Source organism: Aotus nancymaae, unplaced genomic scaffold (assembly GCF_030222135.1).
Source record: "Aotus nancymaae isolate 86718 unplaced genomic scaffold, 86718_ANA_hifiasm-v0.15.2.pri h1tg000083l, whole genome shotgun sequence".
Taxonomy (NCBI): domain Eukaryota; kingdom Metazoa; phylum Chordata; class Mammalia; order Primates; family Aotidae; genus Aotus; species Aotus nancymaae.
Genome location: NW_026988498.1, coordinates 3,227,059 through 3,234,496, shown reverse-complemented (window position 1 = coordinate 3,234,496; position 7,438 = coordinate 3,227,059). Strand labels below are relative to the sequence as shown.

The 7,438-nt window shown below is 44.9% G+C and overlaps 1 long non-coding RNA gene across 1 annotated transcript in view; it reads right to left on the bottom strand.

Annotated features, from left to right (window-relative positions):
- Nucleotides 1–3,454: 3,454 nt before the first annotated feature.
- Nucleotides 3,455–7,438, bottom strand: part of LOC135271582 (uncharacterized) — a 67,847-nt gene continuing 63,863 nt past the window's right edge. Inside the window, exons 2-3 of the long non-coding RNA XR_010339708.1 lie at nt 7,046–7,118; nt 3,455–3,710 (exon numbers count right to left, since the gene is read on the bottom strand). This is a non-coding gene — a long non-coding RNA (uncharacterized LOC135271582). The remainder of the gene's footprint in view (nt 3,711–7,045; nt 7,119–7,438) is intronic.

The following is a 7,438-nucleotide window of genomic DNA, read 5'->3' as shown; positions in this document are numbered from 1 at the left end:
GAATGGATAAATATTGTGCTTTATAAACGTGATGTGAAAATACAATGGCATCTCAAAATGTCTCAACAAATAGGAAATGTGTGTTCAATTGCTTGGTAATGGCCCTGCAGCCAGGGAAAGTCCTTCCTCAGCTCTTCACCCTGACTCCACACAGAGAGAATTGGCTTCTTCAGGCTTCCACAAGGCTGCTGGGGTATGGATTCTTCCTATGAAGAGAATTTGGAGGCAAGTGAGGTTCAAGAGTTTTCCTATCGTTCCTAGAAGCAGGAGGAGAATGTTTTATCTCTTGACTTCTAAGCTTTTGTGCCCATCCAGGGACCATTCCATTTCCCAATATTTATTAAGAAGAGGAGGGAGATGAGGTTTCTGTGAGGGCCCAGTGGTGGGATGGTGGCCAGGAGGTAGCAGGAGTGTGCAGATGAAAGAATAAAGGCAATTCAGTGTTCATGTTTTATTCATTTATTTTCTTTTAATTTTTTTTTTGAGACAGAGTCTCTCTCTGTTGCCCAGGCTGCAGTGCAGTGGTGTGATCTCGGCTCACTGCAGTCTCCGCCTTCCAGGCTCAAGTGATTCTCCTACCTTAGCCTCCTGAGTATCTGGGATTACAGGTGCCCGGCTCATTTTTTGTATTTCTAATAAAGGCAGGGTTTCACCATATTGGCCAGGCTGGTCTCGAACTCCTGACCTCATGATCCACCCGCCTCAGCCTCCCAAAATTCTGGGATTATAGGTGTGAGCCACTGCCCCTGTCCCACGTTCATGTTTTTCTTGCATACTTAGCTATGGTAATTCTAGAAAAATCCAACACAGATTGTCTCCACTGGACCATGACTTATGAGCAGCATTTCCAGACAGTGCTTTACACAACCTTCCAATCTCACTCCATGAGAGGTAGGAACAACTTTGTTACAAGCAGGCTGAAAGGGATAATGGTCCAGGAAGGCATGGGTTCTCTTTCTGGCTCACACGTGAAGAGGGCACAACAGCTCTCTGCATTGTAATGAGCCACATATGTTATGTGGTGTGTGTGCTGGGGGAGGAGAAAGCAGTGTGGATAGATAGAATAAAAAATAAGGATGGTTCCAGAAAAAGATACCGTCTGCAACTGCTGTGGGCTCAGAAGTAGCGTGGATGGCCAGGCAGTTGAAAAATGTGATGTGGGGAACACCTGCTAGTCAGTAAATTCTTTTTTTTTTTTTTTTTTTTGAGATGGCATTGGCTGGAGTGCAATGGTGCAATCTCAGCTCACGCCAACCTCTGCCTCGCGGGTTCAAGCAATTCTCCTGCCTCAACCTCCTGAGTAGCTGGGATTACAAGCACACACCACCATGCCTGGGTAATTTTTGTATTTTTAGTAGAGATGGGGTTTCACCCTGTTGGCCAAAGTAGTCTGGAACTCGTGACCTCAAGAGATCCCCTCACCTCAGCCTCCCAAAGTGCTGGGGTTACAGGATTGAGTCACCACGCCCAGCCAATTCAGTAAATTCTTTCAAGCTTTACAGACTTATCTGGGTTGGGTTTGTGAACATCTTATTCTTTTAATCAGCAATATATTCACTAGAAAGAGAATTCAGCATATTTATTTACTCCACTGGTGGCTATTTTAAAGCAAGAGTCTTTCAATCTACTCTAAGGGAAGAAGGATTCCACAAAGGCGTCTTTACAACATACTGTTCCCCTTATCAAAAGAGACAGGAAAAGTCCTGCCTCTCCTTCCTGAAGTTGTTCTGGGCTGGCTCAGCATGTAAACCTGGCCTCCGCAGCAGCAGCTTGCGCGTGATGGAAACTTTGATTGGCAGAAAGGAGCTGTAAGTGCTAAAGATTAATCAAAATAAGACTTTTCTGCAGGGAATACTGGTTTGTAATAAAACATTCAGGTTGCCTAGCATTTCGATGATTAGCTGCACAACATGAAAGGGATTTTTTTTTTTTTTTTGGATTAAAATGAGTAAACCCTACAAAGCACAGAATGTCTAAAAATCTCCATGTGGTGAAAGACACATGCTCGAACCTGTGAGGGACTAAGAGAACATGAGTATTCTTTTGGACAGAGCTTTAGATGAATTGATTTTTCTCCCCAGTAGTATGACCTTGGGCAAGAGGTTAATACTTCACCTCTCAAAGCCTCATTTTTTTTAAGCAATCAAATAAAAATATTTGAGTTGCCGCTAAGTGCCTGTCCCACCTCTAAGTTGCTCCTGCCATCTGTGTGGGCTGAAGGGCACGGACAAGGCAAAGAATTGAGTTTGGTGCCTCTGGGGGCCTTGGTAATCTGCATGTTTCAAGTTACTTCATCGATGAGGGAAGAGCAGGGCGAGGCCAACTTTCCATGGGAATTCCTCATTCCTTCTATTGGTAAGGACTTCGGATGAGTCCTACACAAGCCAGTTCTGGTAAAGCAATTATTTAAGTGGCACCAGCTGATGGGCAAGCAGTGCACGACAGCGAGTACTCAGAAGCCTGTGACAGGGCACTCAGGGGCCAGGAGCTTGGGGCCTGTCGTAGGTCACACCTTCCATGTTACTATGGTCCCCTCTTGCCACCCTTAAAAAAAAAGATGAGGGCAGATGCCCAGAGAGCAGACACAAGCCCCAGCTTGAGTTTCCACAGAGCGTTCATTTTGGCAAGCATTCCTGATGGGATTGATTGAGACTCTCGGAGGAAATTGATGGTTCTGTAGAGAGAACAGAATCTAAAGAAACAGTTTTTCTTGCCTTTCCTTGTGCCTTGGGAGTGAGGGCTGAATTACCTTTCTGACTTGATTCACTGCCGCTGAGAAACTGGTTAAAGGGCTCTCTGTCTAAACGGTTTATTTGATGTCCTTATAGCTGGAGAAGGACCGTGAGGAGGCAGGTAGAGCTAAGGACGCATGTTCATCTCACTGAAGTGCAGGTATTTCATTAAGGATGATGTGGCATGGTGTCTGTTTGCTGGTAAAGACACCCTATCTTGTCTGTCAAAGCCTGCAGCATTCTCTGTGGCTGGCCTGTCGGTATTTTATATGTGACACATAGACCCCCTTTCTAATTATGTGCTTCAAGAAAAAACTCACACACCCAATCCATAACACTGCGGGAATGTTCCTCCTGCTCTGAAAAGCAGAGGGCTCATAGCCCTATTTTTTTTTTTTTTTTTAGGCAGAGTCTTGCTCTGTCACCAGGCGCCAGGCTGGAGTGCAGTGGCATGATCTCAGCTCACTGCAACCTCCACCTCCCAGGTTCAAACAATTGTCTTGCCTCAGCTTCCCCAGTAGCTGGGACTACAGATGCGCACCACCACGCCCAGCTACTTTTTTAAATATTTTAGTAGAGACAGGGTTTCACTATGTTGGCCAGGATGGTCTCGTTCTCTTGACCTCGTGATCTGCCCACTTTGACCTCCCAAAGTGCTGAGATTACAGACATGAGCCACCACGCCCAGTCATAGCCCTATTTTTTGTGGATCATAGCTTAGGCCGGCATTACCTGTCACGGTGTGGGAGGCAAACTGCCTGCGTCCTGGACGCTGTCTCTGGCTGCACAGCAGCTGTCAGAGGCAGCACCCAAGGCTCACGTCCGTTGGAATCAGCATAAGCAGAAAGCAGGATCTGGAGTGGAAAAATCTGGTGTCCACCCGAGCTCTGCTATCAGGAAACCACGTCTTCTTCTCCCTTTCAGCCTTTGTTTCCACATCCAGGGATGATGATAATCATTATGCAGGTAACAGATTTTCTAGGAGGATTCAAAGAGAAATGATATCTGGAAACCATGTATACACTGAAAACATGCAGTTAAAGGCTTTTATTATTTTATTTCTGTGATCCTCATTTAGCACTCTGATGGTTAATGAGGTACTGTACTAATCGTGTTATTTATTAACTTTGTATTTTATGCGACTTTGACATCTCCGGGTCTTGTGAACCTGGGAAGGAATGGCCCCCTAAGGTTAGCTAATTTCTAGAGATAGAAAGGCTTGCAGGTGAATGCGCCCATGACCTGCAAACCAACTATCCTGTCCATGCTGCACCCTCCTCCTTTTATCTGGCTCCTGCAGTCTGGGATACCATTCTCCTGCCCTCAATCACCCCAGGGCCAGGCATCTGACAAGAGGGGACACCCCAATACCCTTGAGCCTGCAGAAATGACTTGAACTACCCAACCCCAGGTCTGCTCTGCTCCCTCACCTTGCCTCCTGTGATACCCAGGAAAGGCTTTTGCCCCATTCTTCCCTCCTCCTCCCTGGCTCTTGGCCAGCCCTGCTGCTTCCCCACATGGCCCTGTGTGGTGTGCCCTGCCCCTGTTTCCAGGAGTCATGTGGGAGTTTAAACGCTCCTCTTCTTAACAATCATTTCTATGGCTGTGCACGTCTTATCATATCTGATTAAAACAAATCCCAGGGGTGTGTGTGTGTGTGTGTGCGTGTGTGTGTAAGTTTTTAGAGACAGAATCTTGCTCTGTTGCCCAGGCTGGAGTGCAGTGATGTCATCACGACGCACTGCAACCTCCATCTCCTGGGCTCAAGTAATCCTCCCGCCTCAGCCTTCCAAGTAGCTGGGATCATAGGCATGCACCCCCATGTCTGGCTTTTTAAAAATTTCTTGTAGAGATGGGGTCTCCCTATGTTGCCCAGGCTGATCTGCAACTCCTGGGCTCACGCGATCCTCCCACCTCAGCCTCCCAAAGTGCTGGGATTACAGGCATGAGCAACCATACCTTGCCCCAGGTAAAATTTTAAGACAGGTGCCCATATGAATACAGTATTTCTGGAATGAACAGATCCATGGAACATAAGAGGCAATGGCCTGTGTGTTTTACAAGACTGCTTCATCTCTAGGTAGCAGGATTGGAGTGGGTTCAGTGGGGTGTACTAGATAGCAGTCCCTTGGATTGCCAGCAGGTGCCAGGGTCCTGAGCTCCACCTCAGGGCAGGCAGGGCAGCTCCTGTTGGTGTGAGATTTCTTTAATCTCCACCACTTGCTCCTGCCATGCCACGAGAGGTTAATGCTTGGCCAGACTGAGAACTATTGGTGTGAATCACCTGCAAATTTTTCTCCAGCTTTAAAATATTATTATACTAAATACACCCTAGGGACCATTTTGTGGGCCAAAGATATTTGAGGTAGATAAATTAGATACAGAAAGATTCAAAATATTAGGTCACATAGGATACTCCCTCTTGATCTAAAAAAAAAAAATACATTTACTGTTTTTTAAAATAAAGTGGAAGGGGAGCAAGGTTTTCCCCCACATTTGAGCTGAATAGAAAACTGTTGTGCCCATTAAGTAAGGATGGTGACCCGTGATCATATGGCCTTTTGGGTTTTCCTTTTGGCCCTGAGCTGTTTGATGGAAGGAACAGCTTTGTAATGTATAATTCAGTGTCTTGTATCTGGCCCTGGAGGCTGCTGAGATAGTTTATATAATGATGATACTCATGAGGGCAGAATTAATTGCATCTTCCTCACCAGTTGCTGAATGCTACAGTATCACTGGAAAAACCAGAATTCCCCTTAGGAAACCCAATTTCAAGTTAATATACAGTAATGCTGTACATGGCTTTATTAATCTAGAGCCAGGGCAGACGAGGAGGTAGGAACTGGCTGTCTGCAGACCGGAAATGTTGGCTTTTGCTTGGCCAGTCCACAGGCCAGCTGTGTGACTGGGGTCACCTCCTTAACCCTCTGCTCTTTAAGTTCCTTCTCTAAATGTGGAGCTGAAATAATCACATATATCTCTTGGGCACACATAATAAAAACAAATGAGATAATGTCTTTGGAGAGATTTGAGTTTCTTGAAGAGAATTACCGTAACATACACAGACACTCGTGTGTGTGTGTGTGTCTATGCATGTTATCAGTGTAACAAATGCAGAAACTATAACCCCTCCCGAAATGTAATTCTACTCCACCCATTTTCCTTAACATAAAAGCCATTTCTCCTCCACAGAACTGCTGTGAAAGTTAATACTAATGCTCCCAATAGATTGCATTTGGAAAAGGACGTTGTGTGTCGTGCAGCTAGAACGCCACATGTCCTATGGGAATGACCCCATGCTGGGCTCAGGAAAGACCTCAGACATGTTTTCCAATGGCCTCCATCAAATCTCTGTTGTGTATTCTTTTCCCTGCTAATCGCTGTGGTGTTTAATTGTTAAAGCCATGTGTGTTTCAAGGGAAATTGAATCCATATGTTTCTGATTCATTCGCACTGAGCTCATCAAATTGTTGTTTTGTAAGAGCTATTTGCTGTCCAGGAAGAATTCCCCAGCGCCCCTCCCTACACCATGCTATGCTTTCTAATATCTTTAAAACAGGATGCTGTGCTCTGCCCAGAAAAACCCTCTATAAATACCGTACTACTGCAATCACCTCCTCCTCCTCTGTAACGTTTTAATGATAAAAGTAAGCCTCTTTTCATGGGAGCAAGACATGACGATATCTTACAGAAAAGCCGCCTAAGTATATCCTATGAAAACTGCAGAGTGAAAACTGAGTTAAACAAAGTGAAGCAAGTCTCTTCACTGATATCTCAAGACTTCAAATTTTAAAAAGTGAAGGGGCCGGGTGTGGTGGCTCATGCCTGTAATCCCAGCACTTTGGGAGGCTTAGGCGGCCTGATCACTTGAGGTCAGGAGTTTGAGACCAGCCTAGCCAACATGGTGAAACCCCGTCTCTACTAAACATACAAAAAAAATTAGCCAGGTGTGGTAGCACGCACCTGTAATCCCAGCTACTCAGGAGAAGCAGAGTTTGCAGTGAGCCAAGATTGTGTCACTGCACTCCAGCCTGGGCAACAGAGCAAGACTGTCTCAAAAAGAAAAAAAAAAAGCGAAGATTAAGTTGCCTAGATTCATTCATTCAACAAACATTTAGAGAGTACCTACCGTGTACTAAGATAAACCTTTATATACTAGAAATATCACCATGAAAAGATAACCGGTCCTCATGAAGCGTATATACCATAACGCATTTCCCAAGCATATTTTGATCATGGAAATCAGTATTCTAAAAAAATTACTCCTTAGGGAGCACTAGTTTATAGGGGAAGAAAATGTTAGCTTGACTAACCTGAGTTCCCTTGAGCATGCGCTTAGATGGAAAATACGATGCCAATCTGCAATTCTTTGTCTTAAGATATATTCTGGAAAGAGAGCCAGAAAATGAACAATTAAGCGAGAAGTATTTGTGGTCAGGCTATGGTACAATACATGCTGTAAAGCAACTAAGGTGAGGTTGCAGTGTGTGGAATGAGGGCTTATTTTTCCTTCAGCCAAGGAAGTGACATTGGAGTAGAGATAATTGAATGAGAGAGAGGAGCTCACAGGAAGATCTGGGGAAAGGGATGATATGAATGTCATTCTATTGGCAAAGTTGTTTTTGCAGTGAAATCACAGTTAGTTAATGCTGTACTTCAAAAGACTGAATGACGGGTAGCAGAGAGACTGGAAAGTAACTGAGGCT